Below are 12,526 nucleotides of genomic sequence, written 5' to 3'. Positions count from 1 at the left end.
ATCAGGGCGTCAGCAAGGTTGATTGCCTTTGAGGGCCATGAGGGAAGGATCTGTTCCAGGTCTCTTTCCTTGGCTTGTAAACTGCTGTCTTTCTTCTGTCTCTTCACGTTGTCTTCCCTTGGTGTCTAAATTTCTTTTTATAAGGACACTAGGCAAATGGATTAGGGTCCATCCTAATGCTCTTGTTTTAACCAAACCACCTGTGTGGAAACCTTATCTCCAAATATAGTCACAGTAAAACGTATTTGGGCTTAGGATTTTAGCATATAAATATTTTTTGAGAGGGGTACAATTCCTCCTGTAATAAACATCATGAGATACTAGTATTTTTTTTTTTGTTTGAAAAATAAAGAAACTGAAAAATTAGAATAATTTGTCTTGGATCACACAACTAGTAAATAAATTAGAATCCAAGTTCATTTAACTCATAGTCCTCTACGTCATCCTTGCTTTCAGAGAATTACGGTTAGAAGGGATTGAAAGCTTCAATTCCTAAGTCTATAGTCACAGAGGGAGGTTATTTTAAGAGTTAAAAAGTCTTAAGTGGAAGTCAAGTACATGTTAATTATCAGAGGAAGAGGAAAAAAGAATACAGTGCCTGTTAACTTTGAAGAGATGGATGTTTGGCTTTAAACTATGTAATTACTTATATTCTTAAAACAAGAAACATACACATACCAGAGAGTCCAGCTATTCCAGTCTATACTTCACCAAGAGAAATGAAAGCACATGTCTATATAAAGACTTGTAAAACAATGTTCATAGGTATGTAATTTACAGTAGCCCAAAACTGGAAACAACCCGTTTGTCTATTAATATGTAAATAAATAAGCAAATTTTGGTTAGCCCTATGATGGAATGTTACACAGGAATGGATAGAAATGATTTCTTAATACCTGCAGCAACATGGAATATAATAATTATGCTGAGAGATGGAAGCCAGAACCAACCTCCTCAAAAGGTATATTTTTAAGGGTCCAGGTAGAAAATTAATAATAATTTTAATTAATTTATAATTACAGAGATCAGGTCATTGGTTGTGTGGGGATAGGAATGATGAGAGCAAGGGGAAAAGAAGGAGGGAGAGAGACACAAGATTTTTAGAAGTAAGGGATATGCTCATTATTGGATCTTATTATTTTACATGCACTAGTTTTTCAATTTCTTGAAGGTATAATTAGACATGATAAACCACACAGAGTTAAAGTGAACACCATTTAATTTACAGTTATATCTCAGTTAAACTTTCATAAAGCTGAAAAAAATTAGTCTCTAAAATAACAAGAAATACTTCTAAAAAAGTTCTAGACTATTTACATAAACATTAAATTTTACAAATAAATACGCATTAATAAAAATATGTTAATGAAAACAAGAGAAAAGAGAAGAGAAAGAATCCCAAGGAGATAATACACAAAATATAAAGTCTCTAGAGTAGAAAACAACTTTTTAGTAACCAAAAGAAAATGAATGTGGCTAAAATTGTATGAGAGGTAGTAGTGGAGACAGGAATCAGATGAGGTTGAAGAGGCCAGCGAGTACCTGTTCCTGCAGGATTGTATGAGCCTCTTTAAGTTTTTTATCCTACATTAAATGCAAAGGGATACCATGAAAGGACTTAAATAGGAAGGTACTCTCTAAATTGTAAAAGAATACTTGGGCTTGTAAGTGGAAAATAACTCTAAGACTATATTGGATGTTAGGTGATCAGTTTGAAAGCTCTTTGAGTAACCCAGGTGAGAAAGAGTGGTGGTTTATTCTGGGGTAGTAGCAGTGGAAATGGAGGTAAACAGACAGTCTCCCTATAATTTGCAGGCAAAAATGATGGTACATGGGTCAGATGTAATGGAATAAGAACGAGACATGTGAAAAGAAGTTTTCCAGTTTACTATCCTGAAAATATGAAAAATGGAGTGCCAAATAGTAAGGTACAAAAATCAGCAAAATTTCTATACACCAATAATGTTCAAGCTCAATGCCAAAAAAAAAAAAAAAACGCAATCCCATTTAAAATAGCACCCCCCCCCCCACACACACACAAATAAAATACCCAGGAATACAGCTAGGCAAGAAGGTGAAAGATGTCTACAAAAGCATAGCTGGCACAAACAAATGGAGAAACATTTCATGCTTATGGGCTGGAAGAATTAGTATGGCTAAAATGACCATACGGTCCAAAGCAATCTACAGATTCAGTGTTACCAATGCCATTTTTTTTTTTTTGCAGAATTAAGAAACACTATTCTAAAACTTATATGGTACTGAAAAAGAGCCTAAGCAAAAAGAACAAAGTCAGAAGCACTACATTATTTGACTTCAAACTATACTACTAGGCTACAGTAACAAAAACAGTGTGGTACTGGTACAGGAACCGACACATAGACTAATGGAACAGAATGGAGAGCCCTGAAATAAGGCTTCAAACCTAAAACCATCTGGTCTTTGACAAAGATGAAAAAAATAAGCAATGGGGAAAGAACTCCCTAATCAATAAATGGTGCTAGGATAACTGGATAGCCATATGCAGAAGAAAGAAACTGAAGCCCTATCTCACTACACAGAAAAATTAACTCAAAATGAATTGAAGACTTCAATGCAAGACCTCAGATTATAAAAATCCTAGAAGAAAACCTAGGAAATACCATTTTTGACAGCTTTGGCCTTTGCTTTATGGTTAAGTCCTCAAGAGCAATTGTAACAAAAACAAATATGGACAAGTGGAATCTAATTAAACTAAAGAGTTCCAGCACAGCAAAAGAAATTATCAACAGAGTAAACAGACAAACTATAGAATGGGAAATAATATTCACAAATTACGCATCCAGCAAAGGTCTAAATTCCAGGATCTATAGGTAACTTAACAAACAAAAACTAAATAACCCCATTAAAAAGTCAACAAAACATGAAAGCGTACTTATCAAAAGGAAGTTATATGTTAGCCATGCAAGTGGCCAACAAACATATGAAACAATGTTAACTATCACAAATCATTAGAGAAATAAAATCAAAACCACAATTAAATATTATCTCCCACCAGTCAGAATGGCTATTATTAAAATGTCAAAAATCAACAGATGCTGCCAAGGCTGTGAAGAAAAGGGAACTCTTATTTTGCAGTCATGTTTATTTCAGCACTGTTCACAATAGCAAGGACATGGATCAACCTAGGTGCCCATCCACAGTACATTGGATAAAAAATCTGATACATATGCACTGTGGAATACTACACAACTATAAAAAAAATGAGATCATGTTCTTTGCAACAACATGGATGCATCTGGAGGTGATTTTCTTAAGCATATTAACCCCAGAACCTCTTTTCATAATATCTCTTTCCCTGAAGCAGACTTCTGCCTGGGCATCCAGGCATTTCTGTACATTCTCTGAAATCTAGATGGAGGCTTTCAAGCCTCGACTCTTGTCTTATGCACACCTGAAGGCCCAACACCACATGAAAGCCACCAATGCTTGGGGTTACACCCTCTGAAGCCATGGCCCTAGCTATACCTTGGCCACTTCTAGCCATGGCTGAAGCTGGAATTTCTGGGACACAGGGTGCCATGTCCCAAGGCTGCACAGAGAAGCAGGGCTGCCCCAGAGCCTGGCCCACAAAACCATTTTTTCCTCCTGGGCTTCTAGGCTTGTGATGGGAAGGCCTGCCAGGAAGATCTCTGACATGCTCTGAAGACATTTTTTCCATCATCTTGGCTATTAACCTTTGGCTTATTTTTACTTATACAAATTTCTACAGCTGGATTGAATTCCTTCCCTGCCTCCCTGGACCCCCAGAAAATGGGTTTTTCTTTTCTACCACATGGTCAGGTTGAAAATTTTCCAAACTTTTATGCTCTGCTTCTCTTTTAAACATAAGTCGTAATATTAGACAATTTCTTTGTGAATACAAATGACAGTACATTGATAGAAACAGCCAGACCAAATCTTGAATGCTTTGTTGCTTAGAAGTTTCTTCTTCCAGATACCCTAAATTATTGCTCTCAAGTTTAAGTTTCTAAAGATGTCTAGAAGAGGGACAGAATGTTTCCAATCTCTTTGCTAAAGCATAGCAAGAGGGAACTTATTCCAGTTCTGAATAAGTTCCTCATTCACATCTGAGACCACCTCAGCCTGGATTTCATTTTCCATACCACTATTAGCATTTTGACCAAAATGATTCAACAAGTCTCTAGGAAGTTCCAAACTTTCCCACATCTTCCTGTCATCTTCTGAGCTCTCCACAGTGTTCCAACTTCTACCCATTACCCAGTTCCAAAGCTGCTTCCACATTTTCAGCCCTCTTGATTACAATGCCCTGTCTTTCCTGGTACCAATTTTCTGTATTAGTCATTTTCACACTGCTCTAAAGAACTACCTGGGACTGGACAATTTAGGAAGAAAAGAAGTTTAACTGACTTGCAGTTCCAAAACCTTAACAGGAAGTATGACTAGGAGGCCTCAGTAAAGTTACAATCATGGCAATAGGCAAAGGGAAAGCAAAGACCTTCTTCACATGGTGGGAAGAGAGACAGAGAGGGAAGGGGGAAGGACCACACACTTTCAAACAACCACATCTCATGAGAACTCACCTACTATCATGAGAACAGCAAGGGGTATGTCCATCCCAGGATTCAGTCAACTCTTACCAGCTCCCTCCCTTGACAAGTGAGGATGACAATTCGAGATGAGATTTGGGTGGGGATGCAGAGTCATACCATATCAATGCAATTATGTAAAAAGGCCAAATCTACAAATTATTGGCATCCCTGAAAGAGAGAGTGAGACTGCAAACATGGAAAACATATTTTAGAATATCATCCATGACAACTTCCCCAAGCTTGCTAGAGGGGCCAACAATCAAATTCAGGAAATAAAGAGAACTGTTGCAAGATTCTACACAAGAAGATGATCCCTAAGACACCTAATCATCAGATTTTCTAATGTTGAAATGAAAGAAAGAATGTTAAAGGCAGCTGGAGAGAAAGGTCATCTACATAGGGAACCCATATCAGGCTAACCAACAGACCTCTCAGATGAAGCCTTACCAGCCAGAAGAGATTTGGGGCCTATATTCAACATTCTTAACGAAAAAAGTCTTCAACTAATCTTGTCTTTGTTGAATTTAGGCTTTTAAATACCTTTTGTTAAAACACAAATAATTATGCATACATCTTAGTGTCATTTATTCACTGAAATTATTAAAATAGTTTAGGTAGTTTAAGAATATTTAGTTAAATCATTAGTTTAAAATAATTTAATTAGGTAGGTTCTGTGTACTGGGCATGGTGTTAACTACCAGTGATTGAAAGATGACTTTGACATTGCCCCTGGCCTCAAAGAGCTCTCAACTTGGTAAGGTAATTTGAGCTTTTATAAATACTCTAAGTCCTCAGCACATAATTTAACATTTCATCAATATAGTTTGGGATTGTTGGTTATTATTTTCTGTCTATTCTATTAGATTATTTTCTATTCTGTAAGATTTTGTCTATCCAACTAAAGGAATACAATTATAGCAATAAGAGTATCTTCATTTCATTGAGCTCAGCTCCTCATTTAACATAGAAGGAAGCTAAGGTCATGGACCATATGGGAAGAGGCCCACAGAGAGGACGGCAAGTTCTAGTTTCTTACAATGACAGACTCAAAGCTGTTGCTCAGCTCTCCGTGCTCCTGTGCAAGACTCTGTTTTTCTTTACCCATCACTAGATGATAAACCCTTAAGAGCATGGATTTGCCCTGCACTCTGCAGCACTTTCTACAGACTAGATTTTGTCTGTCCTGACAGCTTTAGGGCATCTCTTAGGTATGCCAAAACCTGTCCGTGTGGCCCATTGAGAATAATGTTATAATCTGTATTGTATGCAAGTTGCACTAATCTCTGGGTACAAATGAGGTCTATTGAAGTAAAAATAATATCGTGGCTAGTAGGTCCCTATTCCTGATGCCAGACTTCAGTCCACTCTTATGCATTCCTAACAACTGATTCAATTATCTCAGAGCACCCCACAACCGATTCAATTATCTCGGAGCACCCCACAAAAATATATTGCAGGCCACATGTGTTCTCCATTCTCTACCAGGACATCTTTCTATTGGTATTTTTTAAGGAATGCTTTCCCGTGTGGCGTGGCTGTCTCTCCACACCTGCTCACTCCTGATGCACTGAGGTCGGCGATGGAAGGTAAGAGTGTGTTTTTGAGGGTGAAACTCATGGTGTGGCACTGCTGGTTAAATGGTGAAATCTCCCTCTCACCGAAGAAGAGCCCTCAAGCGGCACATTCTAAGGGAAGTAGATTCTCCCAGCATTTTATGAACAAATCTTATTCAGCTGCTAGATATTTACCTCGAATTTCTTTAGAGCTTCAAAGTAGTCACACAAACCTGGTAAAGTAACGTAGAGGAAGGTGGCGAGGATGAGGGGAAATCTCAGCTTTCCTTTCTCTCCTTTCTATTGCCCCTTGTGTGTGTGTGGGGGGGTAACATACAGCAAAACCAAAAATAAACAGCTTCTTTCTTGATTTATTTAAACAATTAAACAAAAACCTCCATGGATATCACCTTATGTAATAGATGTTCATAGTAATTATTGGCCACGAGTTTCATAAACAAACAGAAAATTCTGAATTTTTTAAAAGAAACATTCTTCTTACAGAAAAAAAAAAAAACAACTGGAAGCCTACAGAGGCAAAATGACTTTCTCCCACATAATAAAACAAGTTGGTATTGTGCTGGAATTAGTACCCAGAATTAGGTCTGAGCCAACTGCCACTTCTAACAGCAGAGGGATACAACTGTCTCACTATATGAAAAAACAGCAATTAAAAATCTCACCTCTCTGAATAATGTCAATAAAGTTTTCTATTATGAATGCATGTGATATGTCATGTGATGAATGACATATAAATACAGATATATGTGTGTGTGTGTATATATGTATATGTGTGTGTGTATATTCAAAGTTGGTTGTTTATACTTGAAACAAGCCTTCACAGTGAGTTTGCTGGTTGCGCTATTAATATATTTTATGTGGGTACCACCCCTGAAAAACAGAAAAGGATATTAATATTTCCTTATCTTTCATACAAACAGAATACCTTGAGACAAATCTTATATCTCAGAATCTTTAGGACATCTCAGCTCTAAGCTAAAACCATGGGAGAACAAATAGATCTTTATTTCTAACTTTCTTTGAAAACCGCGTTTGCTCTGTCCTTGCATCCATAATATGTGTAATATTTCCAAACCAAATACATTGTTTATGTATAAGCTAGATAAGCCAACTTCAAGAAGCTCACTGAATATATTTTCAAACTTTCTGTGGTTGTTGCTGTTTGGAGCTGACTGAATCTGTAAAGTAACTCAATCCAGGTATTGCATGGAAACAAGGTCATTGTCCTAATTACTTTGCTAAGATAAGTTTTGCTGTGATAGATAGGCAAACCGTGATCCTGTGCTTAATTTTCTTTTTAAAATTCAGACAGATCCTCTCTTTTTGGTCAATCGGTTTTCTTATTTTGTAGTCTGTGTGATACTTTAATAAAAGAGACCTCTCTCCTCTTTTAAAACGGTTGCTGCAACGTATCTTTGTTTTTTGGTGAAGTTAATTCTCAAACTAGTGGACTGTGTTCTGATGGCCTCAGTGTTCTGTCTCCAAATAATCAAAACAGTTCTTTTACTTTTTAGTTTTTCTCTGTTTCTTCTTCAGATTCTGTTTAAAAGCATGAACAGACAATAGTCATGAAGTTGCTTCACTTGTCAAAGGCAGTGTGTCCTATACTAGCATAAACTAAAAGACATGGTTAAGATGTGGTAAGATTCAACATGTAGCATTCAAATGATTTTTTGCAAATCAAAAGAGAGTATCACACTCAAAATCTCTTTGATATCTGGAAAGGGCATGGAAAGTTTCTTTACTGTTTTTTTCCTTTTGCTCAATACTTTAAATTCTTAAATTTTTCAAATATGTTTAACGACTTATCTTTTATCAGATAAGCATTTTAAATGGTGAACATATACAGGAATGTCATGCCACCTTTAAATCCTTACAAGTCTCAGGGGTATCACCATGGTAACTTGAGATCACATTATGATCTTTAAACAAAAGCAAAGTGTCGTTTTTTCAAATCCCCTCTTATGGTGAAGAGCTGCAGGGTGAGTGAGGCACAGAAATGGAGTCTGCTTGGCTTAGGTTCTCATGGCACTGGCTCTTGGAGATGTTAAAAAATGCTATCTGCACTGCCCTTGAGTGGCTAATCATAGAAAAATCAGTGTGAACTTCTTTGAGAATTATTAATGTGTTTATTTTTAAGCATTTAAGACATAGTAAAAATGCATTAATATTTATACAGAAATTGTCCTGGTATTACACATTTGAATAACTTAGAAAAACACATATATATAACATCAAAAATTTAAAACATTTGTAGGGTGAATATTTGTTTTATTAGTAGAGAATACATTTTAAAATTGTATACTCTAAATCTCATGGCTGATATTCAAGATATAGTTACTTTCTTCCTTATTCTTCATTAGATATATAAGATGTGAATAATATTAACTTACAATTCTTCATGCTTTTAACATTTCAAAACATCCATGTTCCCAGATATTTTTCTATATATTCTAGAGTGTTTCTGCTTCTCTTTCTTAAGATGTACAGAGTTAGAGGAGAGGTATATGCCAGCTGCAAAATGATATAAGTCTGAACGCTTTTGCAGACAATAATTCTTCTATGAAAGATACAGACATCATTCTTTGTGAAGCAAGAATAAAATCATGCCCTTTATTCATTGTCAATGGACCTGCTCCTCCAGAATACATTACTATCTTTTATCTAATAGCCTATTACAGACTGCAGAGCATGTAAAAGCAGTGATATTGCTCAGAGTCTAGAGATTTCATTTTTTATTTCAATGCCATTATTAAATAACCCCTTAGATGGAAATTCAATACTGGCATGCTACATGATAAGCTATGTTAATAGCTCATGTTATGCAAGAATTGAGCAATTATTTGAAACTTAATAGCAGGCCTGTGAAAATGTGTAATTGGACAGATTTCCATCCACTGTAATGTTATGTAGTTACCTTAGTGTTAGCAGATTAGGATGAAAAAAGTTCATGAAACAGGGCCAGATTACTAAAGAGGGGATTTCTTTTATGTAGCTTTTTGGGGATGAGGAGGACAGAAATACTTGTGAATTGTTTGAACAGAAATTGTAGTGCTAGAATGAGATTTGCACAGTAGAAACTTGAAAACATTTATGTTCTTTAGTTTTATACATATATATGTCTCCAAGAAACAGGGTTTTTTTAAATAGAGAGTCTTTATAATATGAAAAAATTTTTAAATGTAAACACATAGTAAATAGAAAGATTAGTTTAAATTTATTCACTGCTGCAGAAAAAATAAGGAATCAGAAATGAATAAGGAAAAATAATCACCAGCTGGTAGATTAGGTGTAATTATAATTAATGATGATGATGTAATTATATTCAGAAAGAAGTGATACAGGAAACCACAGTGGAAAGAAAGAGTAATTATGAAAATTGTAAAACCTTGGCTTATCAGCAGGAGTCACATAGCTGTGTACTCCTTGAGTTGAAATAGATGGATCTCATGGCATTTCATAATTCAGTAATAATATCTTTTGTTGTATACCAGTAAAAACAAATAAACCCTAGAAAATCACTGATCTAAAAATTAAATCAGGGATGGGATTTTAAAGGGGGCTTTAATTTGAAATTCCAAGAATTTAAAGGAAAATAAGTCAAGTAAACAAGAAAATTTATACCCTGGGAATGAGAAAAGAATGGAAGAGGAAAGAATTTGTTATGGAGTATAAATTCAAGGCTCCTGTATATGCATGTGGTAGCTGAAGAACCGACATCCCTGATATGGTTTGGCAGTTTCCCCATTCAGATCTCATCTTGAATTCTCATGTGTTGTCGAGGGAACCAGTGGGAGGTAATTGAATCATGGGGCAGGTCTTTTCCATGCTATTCTCGTGATAGTGGATAGTATCACAAGATCTGAGGGATGTATTATAGAGAGTTTCTCTGCACAAGCTCTCTCTTTTCTTGCTGCCATCCATGTTAGACATGACTCCTCCTTGCCTTCCGCCATGATTGTGAGGCTTCCCCAGCCATGTGGAACTCTAAGTCCATTAAACTGTTTTCTTCTGTAAATTGCCCAGTCTTGGGTATATCTTTATCTGCAATGTGAAAACACACTAATACACCCCCCTTTCTAACAGTGTTTGTCCTAATCCTCGGAACATGTGAATATGTTGTATCACCTGGGAAAAGAGAATTTGCAGATATAATTAATGATCTTGAGATAGGAAGATTATTCAGAATTATCTGGGTCAGCCAATGTATTGTAATCACGAGCATCCTTACAAGAGGGAGACCGAAGAATCAAAATTGGAGAGAGACACAGAAGTAGAGGTCAGAGAAAAGGGAAGATGCTACCCAGCTGGCTTTTAAGATCGAGGAGGGTCTGTGACTCAGGGAACATAGGCAGGGTCCGGAAGCTGCAAAAGGCAATGACTGGATTCTCCCCCAGGGTCTGCACGAGGAATGCAGGCCTGCCAACACTTGGATTTCCACCCACTGACACTGACTTTGGATTTCTGATATCTAGAACTGTAATGAAATAACTTTTTGTTGTTTTAAGCAACTACGTTTGTTGCAATTTGTTACAACAGCAATAGAAATCAAATATAATGCAGGCTTTCTGTATACTAAGTCTGTATACTACATGCTCTTTATAATTAACTATGCTCTTTATTAATTAGATTATGATATGAAGTTACTAAGCCTTGTGTCATTGTAGTTGCAGTATATCTCCCTTAGAAGTCCCTTTGTCTGTTGCAAGGACCTGATCTATCCATGCTAATTCTTAGAAAGTGCCTTTCTTCTTTCTTCCTTTCTCAGCTTTCTGTTTAAAATATGCATATACATGAAAACTGATTCTTCCCAGGCCTCATGGACATGGAAATAGTTCTATAGTCATGGCTATTTTGATTCCTCAGATTTTGTGGGCCTTTGTCTCTACTTTGCAAAGACCCTACCTCCAAAATGTTCCTGGGAGTCTCCAGAGGTTGCTTTACCTTTGCTTACAAAACAACCCATTTCTGGGGAATCACACTCCTTTCTGGACACTACAGTACTCCAAAGGGTATCTCCGTAGATTCTGTTGTGCCAGTGTATCCTCTTCTCTGTTATAAGTACCACTGTAGCTGTCCTGGAGACATCCACAAAGGATTGTTCCAATTCACAGGTCAACTTTTGAGGAAAAACAAAACAATAGCTCTTCATTCTTGGTACTCTATTCTGCTAAATGAATTCCAGGCAGTGCTCCCAATATCTGATGGTTTTTAGTGACACAGTTGTTTCATGTTTTATTTAGGTCCCCTCTGTTATCCGTGGGATCCCAAAGTGAATCCAAGTGGAACATACCTGGGAAACCACTTGAATGTAGCTGCCATGCTGTCCTCAGAATTGTCCCCTTCCCTTGACAACCATGCACTTGTATTGACTCTCTTTTCTCCATCTCAGAAGCCATGCCAGCTTTAATTGTGGCTTGAAGTTTTTGAAAGCTCATGAAAATCAACTCACAGGAGGTTTTCTCCACCTGTTCACCAATGGTGACGTATTATCTCTTGAACTTGGCATGGACACACCATTACCTTCATTTCTATGCTTGTCTAAGCCTGGTATTTTTAATAACCAAGGAGGGACTGTTTAGTATGCTTCCTCACGGTGTCAAGGCAGGATGAAAACACTGATCTACTTGAAGAGATTGCGAGGTAAATAGCTTTGTGTCTAAAAAGTAGAATCTACTTTAAGTCCTCAGTTTGAGGTTTTGTTGTCACAATATAAAGGATCCAATCTACCTGTGAATGTTGTTGGCAAAGTTGTTGTCACCCGCAGGATTTGTAAGAAGTGTTTATCCATCCCAACAGGAGTGGTGAATTTGAGATCTGCCCTGATTAGGTGGAGACTCGGTAAATAGCCAGAAATGGTAACTGTGGCCAAGGCGGTGGGTAGATGAGGGGTGCCATCAGTGCTTTCCATCCCTGTGATCGAATAATGGGGCCATTAAAAACGATCATTTCCACTTTGAACTAATTACTGAACTATTTTAACTAATAACTTTAACTTTCTTTATATCATTGTTCAAGTGTGTTGTTAAAACCTGAAAACAAACAATACTGATTCCATCCTTTACTCGAGAAATTTCTATCTGCTTCGCAAGAACATGATGCTCTGCTAACAGGTCTGCCTCCATATTATTACTCTGTTACAAATTTACCCTAACATGAACATTTTAAACAACTAAAACTTTTTATCTCACATAGTTTCTGAAGGCCAGGAATCTGGGGGCGGCACAGCTGGATGATTCCGAGTCTCTCAGGAACTTGTAATAAACGTGTTCTCTGGGGCACCACTCATCTGAACACTTGACTGGGGATATGAGGTCTCTTTTGAAACTCCCTCCCATGGCTATCAGCAGGAGACTACAT

General features: G+C 36.9%; 1 protein-coding gene across 6 annotated transcripts in view; it reads left to right on the top strand.

Moving 5' to 3' along the window:
- The window catches only part of LOC144579619 (uncharacterized), a 634,762-nt gene that overhangs the window by 431,677 nt on the left and 190,559 nt on the right, over positions 1-12,526 (top strand). The gene's annotated exons all lie outside the window — the stretch shown is intronic.

This window comes from Callithrix jacchus, chromosome 15 (assembly GCF_049354715.1).
Source record: "Callithrix jacchus isolate 240 chromosome 15, calJac240_pri, whole genome shotgun sequence".
Lineage (NCBI taxonomy): Eukaryota > Metazoa > Chordata > Mammalia > Primates > Cebidae > Callithrix > Callithrix jacchus.
The sequence above is the reverse complement of the archived record's forward strand: the minus strand, read 5'-3'. Positions and strand labels throughout refer to the sequence as shown.